We start from the raw sequence: 21,250 nt of genomic DNA, 5'->3' as shown, positions 1-21,250 counted from the left end.
ATGTTGTCGCAGATGCCTTGAGCAGGAGGCGACATGAGGTATCAGTGATGTCATTGGGAGTGGACTTGCAGAGCCATATTTTGGAGGCCTTGCCTAGTGACTCTTGGTATCAGGAGGTGAGGGTGGAGATCGAGTCTGGACGTACCCTTGAGGGGAGATTTCTAGGTTATATGCTTGAGTCCGATGGACTATTGCAACACTCAGGGCATATTTATGTACCCTTGTCAGGTGATCTTTGTACCTTAGTTTTGTCAAAAGCGCATCGTGCACCATATTCCACACATCCCAGAGTCAAGAAGATGCATGTTGATCTCAAACAGCTGTACTTCTAGGCAGGGATGAGACGCGATGTTGCTAATTTTGTTGCTAGATGTCTTGAGTGCCAGAGAGTGAAGGCAGAGCATCAGCATCCGGCGGGTCTTTTGCAACCACATACCATTCTAGAGTGGAAGTGGGATATGATATCTATTGATTTTATCACAGGGTTTCCTATTTCATCATGGAGACATGATTGTATCGTGGTGACAGTGGACAAGTTGTCCAAGGTAGCACATTTTTCACCCATGAGAGCATCATACAATGCTTCTTCCGTAGCGCATGTTTTCATGGTGGATATTGTTTGTTTGCATGGGATCCCTTGTCGTATCATTTCTGATAGAGATCCAGTGTTTACTTCTTCACTATGGACATCTCTACAGCATGCGTTCGGCGCTCAGCTCAATTTTAGTTTAGCCTATCACCCAGAGACCGATGGTCAGACAGAGAGAGTAAATCAAGTTCTTCAGGATATGCTTCACATGTATGTTATGGATAGGCAGGTGAAGTGGGAGGACTATTTATACCTTGTTGAGTTTGCATACAACAATGGGTATCATAGTTCTCTACGCATGTCACCTTTTCAGGCCTTGTATGGTAGACCATGTCGTACCCCTTTGAGTTGGGATTGTTTGGAGGATCGTGTTCTTTTGGGTCCAGAGATGCTTCAGGATATGGAGCAGCAGGTTGTTCGCATTAGGGAGCATTTGGTTACTGCTCAAGATAGCCAGAAGAAGTATGCAGATGGCCATAGGTTAGATCGTCACTTTTCTATTGGTGACAGGGTGTTTTTGAGACTGTGGTCGAGGAAGAGCCCTATCTGTTATGGGAAAGGCTCTAAGTTGGCACCATGTTTTGTCAGACCTTTTGAGATCCTTGAGAGGATTGGTCCTGTTGCTTATCGACTAGCGCTACCACCTAGCCTATCGCGCATCCATGATGTTTTCCATGTTTCTATTTTGCGGCAGTATATCCCTGATGTGACCCATGTTCTTGATTGGGATTCTTTGCAGGTAGCAGACGGGCAGCTTACTTTTGAGCCCATTCGTATCCTACAGCACCGAAGGCTGACCTTGTGAGGTCAAGACATAGAGCAGGTAAGGGTCCAATGGGACCCGAGCGATGAGGCCTCTACGACTTGGGAAGATGCTACACGACTGAGGGGATTGTACCCCTACCTTTTTGTTGGCTTCCAGGAGTAAGCCTATGCTAGTGGGGGAGGATGTAGTGCCTCTCATGTTTATAGTCTGTACCTTGTCTATTTTTGATTCGAGAGATACTTGATACTCTTTTGATATTTGTACCTTGAGACGACCTGAGGGTAGAATGTTATACTTTGATTTCTGTACCATAGGTGCTTTGTTACTATGCTATTCAGTTTATCATATTTGCATGTTGATGTTATTTTGAGATGACAGTAGATCTATGATAACTGATTATCTAGTGATATGATGTATTGGACCTATTTGTTGACTATGCTATGAGATGGATTCTATACTATGGTTATTTACTTCATTCTCCTCTTTTACACTTTCTATGGATGTAAGTGATGTAAATGGATTAAATAGGTATTTTAATACATGTTGCTTTGGCTATAATATTATTTTCCATTACACTTGATCGTGTGTTTTAGTATATAGGAATTATATCCCTAGCAATGGCCTATGGAGTTAGTGATCCAGTTGTTCATATTTTGCCAATGTCGCTCCTATATGGTCGACGTATCCTTATTTATTTGTTTTATATTAAAAACCTTTCAGTGATTAGTAAATCTGAACTGATTGCATTATGTGATTAGACCAGTGAACATGTCTGTGCATTTAGAAGTTTGCATTCGTCGAGAAAGTGTTAAGTGATTTTCTGTAATTTTTGGGTTTTTGAGTTTTTAATCTTTTAGATTTAATTTCTGGCAGCTTTGCCTTAGGTGAATTTCCATAATGGATAATAACTTGTTTTCGTTTGGGTTGTTTCGGAGTTTAACTACTCCAGCTAGCTATTTTCCATATTTAGCTATTCACTCAAAATGAATAAATATTGGAAAAGTGAATTCATTATTCACTTCTCACATTTTGGAAAAATTGAGTTTTAAGAGCAAATTTGGAAATCCTCTTCTGAAGGATTATTGTTTGCTCATTGCGGGAGCTGTGAGCGTGGAATCTTTGCAAGGTTGGTCTCGTTGGATTCGGCTCGAGGAGTTCTCGCTTTGTCGACAGTTTCAGCAGTTTCGACAAAGTATTTATTTTATTCTATGAGTTTCAGTTTCGGCCCTTTTTGCTGTCAGGTAGGGCCTTCCTGTTTTAATGTTTTTTCTCTGTTTTTGCTTCTGTTTCTTGTAGCAATATGTTAAGAGGCTGTGAACTAGTGTTCCCTTTCATTTCTGTTTGCTAGTTCTACCCGGTTGGTCGGGTATGAACGTTTTACCTATTTTTGAAATGGGGGTTTGGGTTTTTGGGCCATTATGCTGGCCATTTTTGCATACGGTGTTCATTTTTTATTATTTTTGGATTTTTGGAGTTTTTGAACCCAAAGGCCAAATGGGTTTTAATTTTGGAATTTTTCCAAAATTTGGAGTTTTTACCTCGTTTTGCATGCCGCCCTATTTTCTCGAGTTTTCTTGGCACATTATAGTTCGTGGACCTGGATGATCCATTTGGATACCAGTCTGAACACTTTTGCATCTTTTGTTGCATTGGGATGCATGTAGCATCCGTCATCCCGATTATGTTTTCGGTCGATTGACTTTTGGTTGCATTCTCACCCTGTCCTTGTGTATGATCTCTGTGATGGTGGTGCGCCACACACATGTATATTGTCGGGTGACCTACGGGGCCCGATCTTCTATGGTACTTTTGGAAGTTGTGATCATTGGGGTTGGGTTGGGAGTTTGCATGCCTTCGAGCACTCATCATTGGATGAGCATGGGTAGGGTAGGGTAGCATATGGAGGGGGCTTCTATCCTGTAACTCGGTGACTACTCTCCGATTAGCAGAGGAAGTATTATATAAGTGATAATTAAATTAAAACATGGGGTGGTAATAACATTAAAGATAATAAATGGTACTTTTGTGTATTGGCCTTCCATTGAGGGAGTTGAGCTACACAGATTCGAGCTTGGGCTTTTGATGCCAAGCGACTCTCCATGATGCCAGTCCCTACGTAGTAGCCCATTGAGGTGTCTGACTAGGACCTGTAGTTTATGCATTGTCTTTGTCTTGGATTCAGTCATCATACTACTTGGCATGTGTGTTAGCCATGGTTGTTGTTTTGTGTGTGTGTGGTTGGATCATTATCTCCATCAGCATGGCGGGTGTGGACCTATGGGTGCCATGTGGTTGGGAGGCGTAGCTACCTTCACCACTGCTAGGGACCGATGTACAGAGACGATCTATTGTTCTAGCATGATCATTGCTGGATGTGTCACTTGGTACTTCGGTATACGGAGTATGCTTCTTGTGATTTATGCTCTCATTATGATGTTATCATGCTTAGATGATGTTAGTTTTAACACTTTCCTCATTATGATGATTAGCATGTAGTACATGATGTTATCTGATTACAGGGTTATCTTATGTTACTACTAGCATGTTAGATTTCATTGCTTATATTGTAGCATGTTTAGTAGTGATGTCCCTATCATGACAGCATCGATGATCTAATTGGTGGCTTGGGATGTTATGCACGGGGGATGGCTAGGGCCCACGATGGTTCTATGACGCCATTGATAGTTGGGAGGAACCGTGTACTTAGTTGGTTATTTTTCTTATTGTAGTGTTATCTATATTATTGCAATGTTATTTCAGTTGTTGTGATGTTTCCTTTCTGTACCTTCCCTTCTTTGTTTGATAGATGGTTAGATTTCATTTTCTGTTACTCAATTTTGGTTCAAGTTTTTTGGCCTCGAGATGTGGATCCGATACTCCCCGGTGTGGAGGTTCTCTTATCATTTTTTTTTCATTTTGAGTTTTTGTAAGTGTTTTTATTTTCTATGGGCGACATTTGTTCAGCATTGTGAGACACTGATAAAGTATCGCACACCCATAGAAATAATGTCGCACGAAACTAAAAATTGTCGCACACATTATTGAAGAAGTGTCGTACGACACTGGAAGAGTGTCGCACGGCTTTATGAGAAATGTCACACGATACCTTTCTAGTATCGCATGCCTTCTTCAGAAGTGTCGTGCGATACCTTTCCAGTATCGCACGCCTTCTTGAGAAGTGTGACATGCAGTAAGGGAGAAGTGTCACCCTCCCTTAGTGAAAAGTGTCGCACACCTTTTGAAAAAAACCTGCGCGTGGCAACAGCGGGCACTTTTTGTAGTGTTCTGATCTTTTTGAGAGTTGATCTGGATACCCTTTTGGGCGTTCTTCGAGCCTATGTTGTTGCATTTTGTATTGAGGAGGTTTGAAATTCAGTTTTTTGGTTTCTGTTGTAGTCCTTTGGGGTTTAAAATATATCATTTTAGACCTCTACGAGCTAAGGTGTAGATTCTAGGAAAAATCAGGGCTTCAAAAATTTAGACTTAGCCAAATTTCAGGGCTTCAGGATTTCAGACTTAGCCAGTTTCCAAGAGTCAGCTTATGTCCTTTAGCTTGATAGGCTTTTGTGGTTTTCTTGATTGTGTTCTAGTTGGTAGTGGTGTTTGGAGATTCGTTGGTGCTTGGTTGTCTTTTAGTCTTCTGTTGCGATCTTTTGGTTTGTGTAGGTTGTACCATGTGCACTTACACTTGTAAAAAACAAAATTTGTTCTGACTTGATTTTTTCATCCTTGTTTCCAAGGATCTCTAGGCGGGGCATTACAGATGGAGTAAAAATGGATTGAATACTTATCAAGGTAGCTCAAACGTTTGCATCTTGTGCACATAATGTAGCTAGTTGACCTTGAGTGGATAAAAATATTTGAACATGAGCTTGGTTCTAACCAGAAGACAACTTAAGAATGTTACCTATTGTTTGTAGGTCTCCTTGTAGATGGTTAGTGGCTCTCTGAACTCCTTGTGTGAATAGATTCACATCACAAAGTTTTGTGTATAGAGAAAATATATTTTCTAAAACCTTCTTTACACTCTCCATCTTGGTTGCTAAGTCAACCTATTGTATTGCAATGAGTCTAGAAATATTTTCATTGATCTTTATTTGAAACTTTTTCTTAGACCATTCTAGAAGTTTAGTATTTGTATCTAGGTCTACATCACTGATCTTACCAACTATATTCACTAGTTGCTCAATAATAGGTTTTTCCTCATTAAGTGTTGGGAGCCTAAATGCATCAAGAAATATTTCTTTAATGTCATGTAGAACTTGTCTTTTCTTATGCTCCCTTCCAAGTAACTCTTGGTGCTTCTTTCTTCTTAGAGCTTCTTGCAATATGCTCATTTCTTCTATGGTGATTGTTGTAAGATCAAACTTTGTAAGTTCAATCACCTCATCTAAGTTGACATCTCCATAAGATGTGCCTTCTCAAATCTTAGTTGTATTAGCACTAGGCCTTGATGATTGTAATGGTGTAGCATCTACACTCGGCCTATGAAGAGTTTGACTAGGAATAGGGGATGCAGAGATTGGTAGGGTAACCAATGTTTGAATTGTTATTTGTTCCTTTGGTTTTGTAGTCAAAACTGATTCTTCTATCCTATTCTTCTCTTTCTCTTTGTTTTCTTCTTCACCTTGTATTTGTGATATGGGTGCAAGACTTGTTTCCTGACCTATTCTAGTTTCTATTCCATCCTTCTCAATTATGAGTAAGGCTTACTTGTGGGAAATGAACAACACAAGAGGAAATGCAACTAGTGTTGTAACAACACCTTGCTATTATGTGCTTGCACTTTTGTTTGCTGTAATATTTACCTCTGGAGGTACGCTAGATTTGTCTATTTGCTTTTCCTCTATTGTTTCCATTCCAACCTTTTCAATTTCATTTGTTCTCCCTGTTGGTGTAAATACACATTTACTATTTACACTTACTTAAGTTTACTTAGGTTAATGCATTATTTTATTATTTTATTTTGTGAGATACTTAGGAGTTTGCACACCTTTTTGAGTTGTCATGGTGACAACATAGAAGTACACAACTCTATTTCAGCACATGGTGTCTACAACACTAGAGTTTGAATCATTCACTAAGTTGTCATGTTGACAACATAGTTATTCACACTCCCTTTTTAGCACATGTTGTCTACAATGCTAGTTTACATGCTACACCATTATAGGCTTATCCTCTCATCATCACACTTACTTCCATGCTTAATGGAGGATAACCCATATCTAGTGGACATGTGCCTGGTTGTATGACTTATCATGTAGCTGATTCCAAGGCATTCTAGATGCATCTTAGAGGCCTTTATATACAGGCACTCCTAGTGTACTCTTAATGCATATTGAATGAATACATTGTTATTCTGATCATACTCCTTGGTGGTCTACAGTTATGCTTGTGTTTGAGTTCTTATTTCTTGGGTGAATTTTTCCATAAGGAAAATTCTTATATGGTATTAGAGTTTGGAGATTTTCTCATCACATAGCTGTTCGAGACCATTGTTGCTTTAGCACCTCAGCCTGAATCTAGAGTACTGTAGAAATTGGGAGCATCTAGAGCTAGATTTGACCTCACCATTGCATCCAGAACATTGATTGATGAAGATTGACTATAAATTTGGCTACCTCAACCCAAAGTTGACTATGAGGAATTTTTTTTTTGCAAATCGGCACCCAGAGGCCTCAATTTGCAATTCAGGTATGGTCATTTGCAGATCTATTTGATTATTTTTTCAGGTCTATAATTTAATTCTCTGCATTTTTTACTGTATTTTTTTGAATTTTTTTTCGCTCTGGGAAGGTAGCAAAGAATTTTTTTTGCAAGTATTGGGCTATCATAGCCCGACCCTACGTAGAGGAATATTCCTCTATTATTATTTTGGCAGGTAGAATATTCTTGCAATACCAGCAGACATAGCATAATCTGGCAGGTCCTCACCAAAATTTGAGCACACTATCATTGGACCGACCACACCTAGCCTCCACCGGTGGACTTCCACTTTGAAGTTTATGCCATAGGGGTTTCTTTTTAAAAAGTGCATGGTCTTTACTTCCCACTAATGTGGGACTAAAACAAAAGTCACATGTGTTTTATAAAGATCTCGACGAGGTTTATGTTTTCCAGCATGCAAAATTGAAAATCAACGGTGTCACTATTTCTCGGACCACACATTGAGTTATCTAATGCCATCTGTAGTTATGGACCTATGCAATTGGTGATCCCAGTGTCACATTTTATTTCTAACCAGCGATAATATTTAGGCACCTACATTGGGGGTTTTTGGCCCATGCTTAGGATTTTGACATCATTTGAATCCCTTTCCCTTGCACTCAACACACACATCAGAAAAATGCTCTCCACGCGACACTCAGACCTTTGCCACATAGTGCCCATTTACAGCGTCTACCACATCAATGTGCAGTTCCAAGTAGACAAGTGGACAACACAATAGGCAACCACATGCACCAATAATCTCCTACCACATGGACTGCTCTCCTCTTGCTAAGAAGCTGACTCATTAGGCCATGTGGACCAATACTATCTTTCCATATGTAAAGTCTTGACACATACATTTTTGTACACTAACTCAGCATTTCCATATTGCCATGTCACCTAGGTAGCTATTTTCACTAACGTCAGCATTTCACTAGGTTAAATTTGATGGCCATCAGATAGTCATTCCTGGTCATTTTTCAACTATTGTGATGATTGTTTGACCATCAAATTTAAGCTAGCAGTTTTCTTACCCAGACCCCTCTCTAGATTGCCTTTTGATTGGGTAGCTTGACTTTGCGAGGCCATAACTTGGACATCTGAACTCCAATTCAGGTGCAATTTTTTTGAAATTGGGTAAAATTTCCTAAATTCTCTAGTGGTGGTATTATTTTCTAGTTTTGGTGCAAGGATTTTTCAAAAATTGTATTTTTTAGTGATTGTACTTGCTTAATCCTACTTTTTGCAATTTCAAATGCTCCATACAGGCACATCTAGTCATTTTTTTGGTTTCTATTTTTTTTTAAAGTGCATTATTTTTTGTCGACTTTCCAGATCTAAAGTTAGATTCTAAGGTTGTATGGACAAAAATCTCACTTTCAAAATTAGGGCTTTTTTACATTGTAAAGCTTTGATTACTTTTCATAATTGTTGTACATCTGAGCTATAGTGCTTAGTGATAGATTTGGGCCTCAAAAGGTAGTTGTTAAAGAAAAATTAGAAAGTTTACTTTGTTCATTTTGACAAGTGGTCCATTGTACACGCACAACTTATAAAGTTCCAAAAGCATCTTTTTTTGGGGGGGTCTTTTGATTGAGTGAAAAGGTGGGGGTTGTGTACTATGTTCTTGTGTGTCTCTTTTGTGCTCTTTTAATTTTTTGCATCATGGGTTCATTTAAATGTCCACCTCTAACTTCACACAATTATTCTACATGGAAAGATATTACATGGAGTAGATTAATGAAAAAAGGTTACAGTCTTTATGTTGATGTTACAATTACCAAACTACTGATGCTAAAGAACTCATTAAATGGAAAAAAAAAGACCAACAAGATTTGTGAATTATCTGGAGTTGTGTACATAGAGATCTCTTCTTCCACATTGCTAGTTGTACAAAATTCAAATCAGCTTGGGACAAACTTGAATCATTGTATGGTAAGGTGGACAAGGAAAAGGGATTTTAGATTGAGGATGATCTACTTCTCTTGGATCCAAAGAACTTTGACACAATTCAAGATTACATCAACAAAGCCAATGAGTATAGCACACTACTTAAAGATTGTGGAAATCCCATGAAGGATGACAAGTTGATTCGTCACATCTTGAAGAGGCTACCTTTAGAATATGCTTCCTTTGTTTCGAGTTTTAATACTCACAGGTTAACCATGGGAATTGCTTACCAGAAGCCTAGATTTGATGCATTTGTAGAGATGTTGATTGTTAAACAATCTCACTTGATGGATTTGGGATTTCTCATGACATCAAAGACCAAAGCATTGGTGGTTGGTGATGAGAACCAATCAAGTCAAGGAGGAAAAATTTCTAGCAACAACAAAAAGACGCAGTGGAAGTAGAAATCACAATCTAAGACACAACCCTCCACATAGCAAGGAAATTCTTCTTCCAACAAGAAGGGAAGTAATGAAAAGAAGGAAAAACTATTTTATGCATACTACAAAAAGCCAAATCATGATGAGCATCATCGCAAGACTAAAAGAATCGATGAGTTGAAAAACCTACTTAGGAAGAACAAGATTCAAGTACCAAGTATTTCCAAGGATTCAACTCCAACCTCTTCAAACAAAAAAGGGCAAGCACTTATGGAAAATACAAGTTCTTCTTCAGAATGGATACTTGACTCAGGTGCCTCCTATCATATGGGTTCTTCAAAGGGAGACTTTTCTTCATTGAAGTAGTCAAAGGTACCACACATCTTCGTGGGAGATGATACTAAAATGGAATTTGAAGGGAAACAACATGTGGAAGTGGACAATGGGAAATTCAAATATGTTCTCTACATTCCAAATCTTAGCTCTAATCTACTCTCAATTTAGCAAATCACTCACCTTGGAGATGGTCACAAAGTTGATCTCCTTCCAGATTTAGTGATGATGTGTAGTCTTAGAGATGATTCATTGGTTGTAGTGGGGAAAGTCAATCATGATAAGAGGCTTTATTCCTTCTCCCACTTTGTGCCTAAGTTTTCTTCTCAAGCCTTATTGACTCACTCTAATTCACAATCTACATTATGGCATGAGCGGTTTGGTTATCTTTCCTTCTGCTCTCTTCAACAACTTTTCTCAAAACACATTGTCAAAGGTCTACCTAGTATCAACTTTTCTAAGAGTGAGTGTTCATCATATTTAGTGGATATGCATCTCAAGGAGAAGTATGATAAAGGGAATTTTTCTAGAGCTCCAGTTGGTCTTGAGTTGGTTCACATGGTTTTAGCAGGTCCTTTTGTAGTAACTTTAGTTAATCGAGGCTATTACAACCTTACTTTTGTTGATGACTTCTCATGATTCACATGTGTCTACTTCCTTCATCATAAGAGTGAAGTGGTTCATAAGCTTCAATCCTTTAAGACTCATATTGAACATAAATCCAAGAACGCCATCAAGGTTCTATAGGTGGATAATGAGAATAGATATGTGGATAGAAGACTAAAAGACTTTTGCAAACTTGAGGGAATCAATCTTCAAAATACACCAACATTTAGTTCGTATAAGATATATGTTGTAACACTACGGATTAGGACTCTCAAATCCATGGAAAGTTGCATGATAAAGGTCAAGTCTCTTGATCCTACATTAGAATTTGAAGCCATTAGCAGTGCCACTCACATACTTAACAGGTCTCCTCATAATGCCTTAGATGGAAAGACTCCTTTTGATGCATGGTATGGCAAAAAACTAGTTGTGAGTCACTTTAGAGTCTTCAGTTGTCTAGCATGGGAAAACCTATCTTCTAGGGGTTGTAAGGCACTGACACCTAGGCCATGTATGTTCATTGGATATGAAGATAATGCAAAGGCATATAGACTTATGGATCCAGAAACTCATGAGATTTTTGTGCAGAAGGATGTTCATTTTAAAGAAAGTTCACTTGGCTTGTCCTCTAATCCTCTCTACACTTCATACACAGTGGAAATTGATAGTGACACTTATAGGAGTTGAGAATCTGACTCTGATAATGCGCCAAGATCACCTACAGTGCAAATAACTTGCTGAAGAGAAACCTAGGGAGCAAAGAGCTTGAAGCAAAAACCACACAAGAATGATTCACAATAGGAAATTAGAATTGCTATGTGAAAAATGGAATGAATTTACAATGAGTGAGAGACCACTTATACAGGCCTCATGGAAGCTTGTAGAAAAATCTAGAAGGAGGTAGAAGATAAGGATGACAACTCAGCACATTATCCATAAAAAGGTGGAACATTCTAGAAGGGAACACACTTCTATGTTGTCAACAACTAACCTCAACATGCATTAAATACAAAGTATTAAATAAATGCATGAACCTAAGTAAGCTTAAGTAAATAGAACAAATAATTAACAATTAATTAATTCTTTACTCTAACACCCAACCTTAAGTGCAACTTAGGGGACTGCCTTATGCTCACAAAATAAGGAAAAAATGCAAAATGGGTCCCGGCAAGTAGGCCATTTTAGGTACCCAAGTACAATGCAACTAAATGCAACCTCTGTAAAATAGAGAAAGAGGGAAAACCCTATGGGAAAAACCCTCCTCCAAAAAGATGTAAAAACAACATGCTAAAAAAAACATGAAGTGAAGGAAGGAAGGCCTTAACCAATCCCCCCAAGGACAACTTTTGTAACCCCAAGCATTGACCGTAGCTGAAGAAAGCATGGCGATGCAAAAGGCTTAGTGAAGATGTCTGCAACCTGACCAACGGTAGGAATGTACCCCAATGCAATAACACCATCCTGGATCACCTGATGGATGAAATGCATATGCAACTCAATGTGATTGGTATGCTGATGTTCCACCGATTTGCAAGAAATGTGGATGGTACTCTAATTATCGCACCACAAAATAGTAGGGTGATCAGGAGGAAATCCAAACTCAGTCATCAACTAACGAAGCCATAAAGCCTCCTGACTAGCAAGAACTGTGGCCCTGTACTCAGCCTCTGTAGATGAAAGTGCACAAGCATGCTTCTTCTTGCATGACCATGTGATGGGACCGGAGCCAAGGCAAAACACAAAGCCAAAAGTAGACTTTTGATCATCAACATCACCAACCCAATCTGAGTTAGTGTAGCCAACAATGTGTGGAGTCCCTATAGTGTAGTGAATGCCATACATAAGGGTGCCTTGAATGTAGCATAGAATATGCCTGGTAGCTTGCCAATGACTCTCATGAGGGTCCTAAGAAAATTGAGAAACGAGGCCAACCACAAAAGATAGATTAGGGCAGGTGTGTGTCAAGTACAAGAGGCTGCCAACCAACTACCAATACAAAGTAGCGTCCACTGTAGGTGAAGAGCAAGAGGTAGAAAAAGTGACATTTTAAAATGGTTTAGGAGTAGCCTTACAATCAAGCATGTGAAAGCAACGAAGCATGTCAAGAGCATACTTATGCTGATACGCAAAAATGCCAGTAGGAGACTGATGAATCTAAAGACCAAGAAAATAGTGTAGCAAACCAAGATCAGTCATCTCGAACTAGTCCATCAGTGCATTCTTAACATCCTAGAGCATGGATGATGAACTACCTATAAGGATAAGATCATCAACATACAAAACAATAATTAGAGTCTCATCACCAAGATGCTAAATGTACACTGTGGGATTGGAATGGTAGTGAGTGAAGCTGGTAGTCAGCAAAAATGAGTCCATCTTCTCATACCAAGCCCTAGGGGCTTGTTTGAGACCATACAATGAATGTCGAAGCCTGCAAACCAAGGTGGGATCCTGCACAAAACCTGGAGGCTACTCCATATAAATCTCCTCTATGATATCACCATGCAAGAAGGAACTCTTCACATCCATCTGATAAATTGACCATCCTTATGAAGCTACGAGGGATAAGACAAGGCAAATAGAATTCATCTTGGCAATAGGGGCAAATGTCTTGGAGTAATCAACACCCTCGACTTGCAAAAAACCCTTCACAACAAGACAAGCCTTATGCTTATCAATGAAACCATTAGTAGCGTACTTAGTGTGATAAATCCACTTACAACGCACTAGCTTTCTCCCCTTGGGAAGAGAACAAAGATCCCATGTGTGGTTCTTCATCAAAGAAGAATATTCCTCCTCCATTGCACTATCCCATTCTGAATGTCCTGTCACCTCCGCAAAATTCTGAGGATTAGTATTAATCGCATGACTGAGTAGGCTGGAACCTGTAGTGTAAGAACAGGTGCGACAAGATGTGGATGGGTCACCAGCTAGAGATCCTATAGCATCAATAGTAGCTCGAGCCCATTTAGGCATCTGGGGAGGATCCTATGGTGGAGGGATATCGAGATCACCATGATCATCATCCTCATCATCTTTAGAACAAGGCAGAGATGAAGAGGGAGTAGTGGGAGTTGGAGGAGGCACTGGAGGTGAGCAATGAACTGCAAGAGGGCTCTCATCAAACTAGACATCCCATCAAAATAGGACCTCTCTAGAATTAGGATCAAATAACCTGTAAGCCTTAACATCCTTGCAATAGCCAACAAAAATCAATGGTCAGCTCTTCGGTTCCATTGCTTTCCTTTGAGCAGTAGGTACAAATGCATATGTTGTACTCCCAAAAACTCTAAATGATGACACATCAGGCTTGACACAGGACCAAGCCTCCTCAGGAGTCATATGTCAAAGTGCCATGTGAGGCATCTGATTCTAAATGTAGTTGGCACAATTGACTACCTCTGCCCAAAAACATGAATCCATGGACCTAGACTGGATCATACAACTTGCCATCTCCCGAAGGGTTCTGTTCTTCCTCTTGGCCACACCATTTTTCTGAGGAGTGTAGGGCACTAAAAGCTGATGTTGAAGACCATGCTCAGAACAAAAATCTCTGAAAGCTTGGTTCACATACTCCCCCCCATTATCTGTGTGTATGAGTTAAATAGAAAGTCCAGACTGCTTCTCTACAAATTCCTTGAAAACTTGAAATGAGTCAAAGGCATTAGACTTGTACTTAAGAAAGTACACCCATGTGCATCTAGAGAAGTCATCAATGAATGTAAGCATGTATCTAGCACCTAAAAAAGGAGTAGGAAATGACATGAGGTCACTATGAATCAGCTCCAAAGGTGCTAAAGCACGAGTGGCTCGTCCATGTGGAAAAGAATCCCTATGTTGCTTGCCAAGTGCACATCCCTGACAAACACCATCTAGACAGGAAATTTGGGGAAGCCCAAGAAAAAGTGCCTATGTGCTCATCTACTATAGATATCTGTAATTGACATGCCCAAAATGTTCATGCCAAAGTCTGCTTACTGAATCTGCGTGTGCAACTAAACATGAACCTATGTCATCAAAAGACTCAAATCCATCAAATCTATAGAGGCATGATGCAAAGTCAACACTCCTAGTGGCCACGATCATCTCTGGATCATGCAAGTCTCAAATAACCACATCATGTAGTGAGAACTTGACTGTCTTCCTAGAGCCAAAGTGGCAAATATGATAGACAGATAAAAGGTTCATTGAAATTTTAGGAACACAAAGTACATCTTGTAGAGAACCCCTAGCCAAAGCAACAGTGCTAGAACCCAAAACTAATAGTTGTGAAGAGTTCCCAACTACAATCTATGTGGTGGTACAAGGAGCAAGTGAAGTAAGCAACTTAGGAGTGTTTGTTAAGTGGTGAGAAGCCCCAGAATCAAGAATCCATAAAGGCGCTGAAGGCGTAGCTTGTGCAGAAAGAGAAGGACCTTTCCCTATAGATGGAGATGAAGACTGAGGAGTGAAAACGTTATGCTCCTTCATGGCTTCCTCTAAAGCCTCTAATCATTTTCAACACCTGGAAACTGAATGTCCATCTTTCCCACAAAAGCTGCAGTTCTCACTGGATTTCTTCTTGGTCTTGGAGGTAGACTCACCCGACTTTGAAGAATCTTTACCCTTGGGAGGGTTTGCTGGAGAATTAGCTGGAGGATCAGATTTGGATGTGTCTTTCTTCAATTTTCCTTTCTTCTTTGATTTCCCCTTAGAATTTTGAGCAACCAATGCTTGGCTAGAAGAGCCAGAGCCATCCACCTGCTGGATCTTTGCCTGTTCCCTAGTCAACCTATCACAAAGTGTCTCAAATGTAGGCATCCGATGTTGATCTCCAAGGGCATCCATGGTGGAGTAGAAAGTAGAAGAAAAGACCTGATACTACCCCTTTAGCTTTGAGAGTATCAAAAATATGCACTCCTTATCTGTTTTGTTCTTCCCACATCCCTGTAAAACTGCACGTAGGGATTTGAACTTCATCAAAAAGTACTCAATGGTGGGAAAGTTTCTTGGTGATAAAGAAGTCAATTCTACATCCAACTAAAGTGCTCAAAACTCATTCACCTATCCAAACAAAGTCTAAAATCTCTTCCAATAAGCCCATGGAGTAGTCAAACCATCCAGGTGAAACAACAGACTATCTGAAATATTGAGTGCAATGAGCCCCATGGCTTCATCCATCTTGTTTCTATGTCGTAGAACCTCACAAGGTCATGTAAGATTAGGCTGATTCTCATCCAGACAAGACCATAGACCTTTTGACATTAGAAGCCTAGTCATTTGTGCCTTCCAGGTGTGGTAGTTGTGTGGTGTGAGATGGGATATAGATGGATCCACCATTGAGAGAAAGAAGAAGATGGAAGTAGAAGGGTCTTAACTAAAGTAAATTATAGAAAAGAAAGATAGCCCCCCACAAACATACAAGAATATCTCCCAAATACCACAAAAAAAACTAAGGAAAGCAAAAAACTGGAAAAGAACCTAGATTTGTTGATGCAGAATAGGAGGAAACACAAGCCTCTACTTTGACACCAAAAATGGAAGCTCAAACGAACTTGGAATTTGATGAAACTAGCACCAATGTCTCTGTCTTTGAGCCAGCTTTTTGATGCTTCTTTCAGATCGAAAAAGACCTCTGTATGCTAAAGTTATAGGCAAAAAATCAAATATTGCTCCAAAAATGCACTTGCTGGAAAATTAAAGACACTAGCTTAAATTTGACGGCAGTATGCCCATCATGGGACCGTCGCCAAAAAAAAATAGGTCACTGGAAAGATGACATCAGTGACCAAAAGTGATGCAATCACATCGAGAAATGATGTCAGTGACCCTACCGAAAAGATGATGTGCAGGGCCGAAAAGATGACATCAACTATCTGTGAATGATGTCAGCTATCAGAAAGCTAACATTAGCAAGTCAAAAATGCCATAGAGCGGTGGTGGAGTGATAACCGCCAGTGGTGGTGGCACTCAAGAGAAAAACTTGACTGTAATGGGCACCCTTGAATGTCCAAAAAAAACTAAACCAAATTGCTGAAAGGAATTATGTCAAACAGTTTGCATTCAACCTCTTATTTCTTTGTTTAATGTTTTAAACCCCTTATAACTCCGAAAATTAACATTTATTTGTTTGTTGTGTTTTTTACATGGAATTGGTATCATACAACATAAACAATAAATAAACTATAATAATATGCAAAGTGGAAATGAACTGTTGCCAATAAAATGTTATTTTCAGAATTCATAAAACCAAATACATCACACATTTATCAACTCACTAATTACTTCAGCATTATTGATATAATACTCTAGCCCATGCTTTTGAATTGCTATGTGAAAAATGGAATGAATTTACAATGAGTGAGAGACCACTTATAAAGGCCTCATGGAAGTTTGCAGAACAAGCTAGAAGGAGGTAGAAGATAAGGATGACAACTCAGAACATATCCACAAAAAGGTGGAACATGCTAGAAGGGAACAAACTCTCGTATTGTCAACAACTAACCTCAACATGCATTAAATACAAAATATTAAATAAATGCATGAACCTAAGTAAGCTTAAGTAAATAGAATAAATAATTAACAATTAATTAATTATTTACTCTAACAACACCAGCGATAGTGCTTCAACAGATTCAAACACATAGGGTTCTATCGACAGTTGCAGTGAGAGGTCACATAATCAGTCTAGTCCACATGCTTATATTTCCATAGTGAAAGGTCCAACATAGCAGGGTACATGTTGTCTTCCAGCTCTAGCTTTAGTTGATGACTACATGGTAGACATTGAAGGTTTTTTCGTGGAGTCACACACCACAAACTTGGAAGATAGCCTTGATAATTTGCATCATCTCTTTGATGAAGGTGATCCTTCTACAATTGTTGTGAGGGCTCACTCTGACCCTCATGTCCATTCTCTACATGATCAATCTTCATAGCTTGGCGTGATTGTGGATCCTTATGAACAATAGTTGTTGGAGGTCTCTTTATCAGTTGAGGAGACAAATGGTTCCTTGGGATAGGTTCAACTGACATCCTTGCCAGATCTGCATTCATTCTTTTTAGCACAGTTGGAAGAAGCAAACCTTAGCATCAACACAGGGATACTTCAGCAAGTTTTAGGGCCACCATATATCTTCAAGATTGCACCTTTTCCATTGTTTCTTCCAAAGGGGAGGAACATCATCCTACATTCTTGGACCAACTTCTTCCTTGGAGCAACAATCACTAGTCAGCATTCTTCATTTTAGGGGGACTACCTTGTCTCTCTTCCTCTTCTTTCTTATAGGGGGACTTTTTCCTCTTATGAGGTTTAGTTCTTCTCCTTCTTCACTATTGTATATACTAGATGTATTTTGCAATGGGGGGGTCTTGATTACTCCTTCCATCCATGCACCCCTTTACATCTCTCTTTTTGGGGGAGGGTTTTTCCCATGAGGTTTCCCTCTTTCTCCACTTTATGAGAGATTGCATTTCATTATGTACTTGGGTAGCTAACATGGCCTAGTAGCCAGGACCCATCTTGCATTTCATCCTAGTTTTTGTAAGCTTAAGGGCATTCCCCTAAGTTTCACTTAAGGGGGGGTGTTGGTGTAAATACACATTTACTATTTACACTTACTTAAGTTTACTTAGGTTAATGCATTATTTTATTATTTTATTTTGTGAGATACTTAGGAGTTTGCAAACCTTTAAGTGTTGTCATGATGACAACACAGAAGTACGCAACTCTATTTCAACACAAGGTGTCTACAACATTAGATTTTGCATCGTTCACTAAGTTGTCATGTTGACAACATAGTTATTCACACTCTCCTTTTAGCACATGTTGTCTACAACACTGATTTGCATGCTACACCATTGTAGGTTTATCCTCTCATCATCGTGCTAACTTCTGTGCTTAATGGAGGATAACCCATATCTAGTGGACATGTGCTTGGTTGTATGACTTATCTTGTAGCTAATTCTGAGGCATTCTAGATGCATCTTAGAGGCCTTTCTATATAGGCACTCTTAGAGTAATCTTAATGCATATTGAATGAATACATTTTTATTTTGATCATACTCCTTTTTGGTCTACAATTGTGCTTGTGTTTGAGTTCTTAGTTCTTGGGTGAATTTTTTCGTAAGGAAAATTCTTACACTCACCAATACATGATTTGAGCATAACTATGCTACCATGGTGGAACCCTATAATATCATGTTCAAGTCATTCTATGTCAAAGGATTGATGTCCTACACTATGTTATCAGAAACATCCTTTATCTTTATTGTGTCTTGTTGACTTGCTTGGTCTACATGAGGGGGACTAGCACTCGACATATGTACCTCAGGTACATTTAGTTCATTCTATTGCTCAACTTTAGTTGTAGCCTCTTCATTTGATTCCTTCTCTATGTCTCCCTCATGTCCATCCTTGACAAATAGATCCTTAGCAATATCTACTATCTCTTGACCATCCTTTTTCTTCTCCAACCTCCTCAAGTGCTTGTTCACTTTTCTTTTTTATTGTCAACCCATAGATGACTTTCCATATCTGGGTGCCTTATTTGACAACCTACTCAATATTATCTTGTGAAATATTGAAAGTTCTATATTTTGGAGAAAATATCCCCTTATATTTGTTTATGGACTTAGTCATTGTTGACTTATCCAAATTTGGCATTATTCTTGCTAGGTTAGTCTCCCTTATCTATCTTTTAGTTGTTAAACTGTAATACCACTTTTGATCAACTCTTCATATAGACTTTTGGATAATGAGTTGGCAATCTCAATAGGAGTGGTCTTAAATGTGTCCATCATCTCATATACAAACTCTTCCACCTTATCCATGTCTAACTTTCCAATTTTATCAAACTCAACATGTGTGAACCCTGATAAATCTACATTATTCTTGATGTTGTCACACAGGTTATCTAAATTAGAAGAGGGATTGTGGCTTACCACTTGGAATTGATTGTTGTCATCTAATTCTATCATCTCCTTATCTAATTAGGCTAGAGCTATATACTTTCTCCTTTGTCTCTTTTCAGGCTCATTCTCCTTTATAGCAACAATAACTCTTTTTCCTTTAGGTTTCTCAACTTCTTGTGTCTTCTTTGCAGTTTCCCTTGTGCTAGCCCTAGTAACAAGAACTACTGGCTTCTATTATGTAGGTTTCACAACTTTCTTTGGTTTACTCACTGCTGGCTCCTTAGCCTTCCTCTTCTTCTTTTTTGCTAGTTTAGGTTCTTCCTTGGCTTCTTCTTCCTCAACACCTTCACCATGTTCTACTTCTTCTTGGTCCTCTACTTGACCTTGTGTAAGTGCAAGTGGGGCTTGGCCTAGTTGATCTTCTTAATCATCCTCATCATCATCATCTTCTTCTTCTTCCCCTTCACCAAATATTTCCTTAAGCTTATTCACAAGCTTGTTTTTCTTTCTTACCATGGAAGATGTCTTTATGTCTATTGTGATTCTTTACTTGGCTTCCTCATAATTTCCAAGTGAGGTTTATTTCTTCTACCAGTAAAGCTGTGATGGCTACATATGCCTCATCCACTATGATTTCATAAGTTAATAGCCTAAGCCATCTAACCCTTGGAACAACTACTTGTACATATGTATGATCAACATCAACTAGAAAGCAAACATCATTATAATATTTCTCCACTAGTGATACTAGAATCCCCAATCTTTTTTTCATAGACATCTTAAAGTCCTCAAAATAATTTTTCATCACCAACTCAAATTTATCCCCAAGTTGCTCTATGAACTCTCCAATATGAACTACAATAGACTAATTGGTCTTTCAAGTAACTTTTCCAAATGAAGGAAATGTATTTCACATATACAAGAATATGCAAACTAGTAGTGAATGAAATTTGCATTGTGCACTCTTTGTCTTTCTTATGGCCTCCAAGTTTTCTGATAATTTTTAGAGTTGAAACTAGCAAGGTCATAAATGTGGTCCTTCTTCACTATCTTGTAGCCTAAATCCACTGCCATACAAAACACACTATTCAATCTACTAGATTGAAAGAAATTGTGAGCAATTATTCTCACTATAAATGCAATTAAGGGATCAGAAATTTTGTTTATAGTCATTCCTCTTTTGTTCCATATTGCCCCTATATTCATATCTATTATCTCCTTAGCATCACTTCACATGGTCTTGGATCTTTCTAGGGTAGGATACCTTGTTACTCAGTAGATGATCCTTTTTACAATCTTTGTAGGGCCATTTTCCAACCATATAGAATATCATGTATTCTGCTATGTACAATCTTAATCCATTCCATTTTGAATACATTTGGAAAATCTAGGGCATGGTTTAACCCTTTTCTATCAATGATTTTGTTTTCCTCCTTCACTACTCCATCTACACACAATTCTCCATACAAATCTCTAATTCCCATGTCTCCAATACTTCTAACTTTACAAGTGTAGCAACATCTAACATCTTGTATCTTCAAAACTTGTGGTGGCATCATTGGTAATGCACTAGAAGGATCTCCCTTATATGCTATCTCAAGCATAGCTTGGAAGGGTGGTTGTCTGATCTCATTAATTATTAACTAAACATTCAAGACTTTTTTTCCTTCCTTCCTAATATTAGTAGAAGAGCTAGATTCCATTTTTAAATAACTAGGGTTTGCAATAATTCAAACAACATAGCTCGACACATGATAAATACCTAATGAATATGAAGATTGTAACAAGTAATAGTTGAATCTAATTCACAAATGCTTGAATCTTTCTCCTGAGTTTTCCTTATGCTCTTCATGCTCTCTTTGATCTTGAATGAATGCAAATGAGTCAAAAATTGACTATATAATCCTTAAAACTCGATTATAAATGCTTAGTGCTTACACAACTATGAGCTCATCTACCATAGCAATTTCAACTCATTCAACGTACACATAATTTCTACAACACTCAGCAACCATAATAAGCTTA

This window comes from Cupressus sempervirens, chromosome 8 (assembly GCF_028749045.1).
Source record: "Cupressus sempervirens isolate cs-2001-9-10 chromosome 8, ASM2874904v1, whole genome shotgun sequence".
In the NCBI taxonomy this organism is placed as follows: domain Eukaryota; kingdom Viridiplantae; phylum Streptophyta; class Pinopsida; order Cupressales; family Cupressaceae; genus Cupressus; species Cupressus sempervirens.
This window is presented reverse-complemented; position numbering follows the sequence as displayed.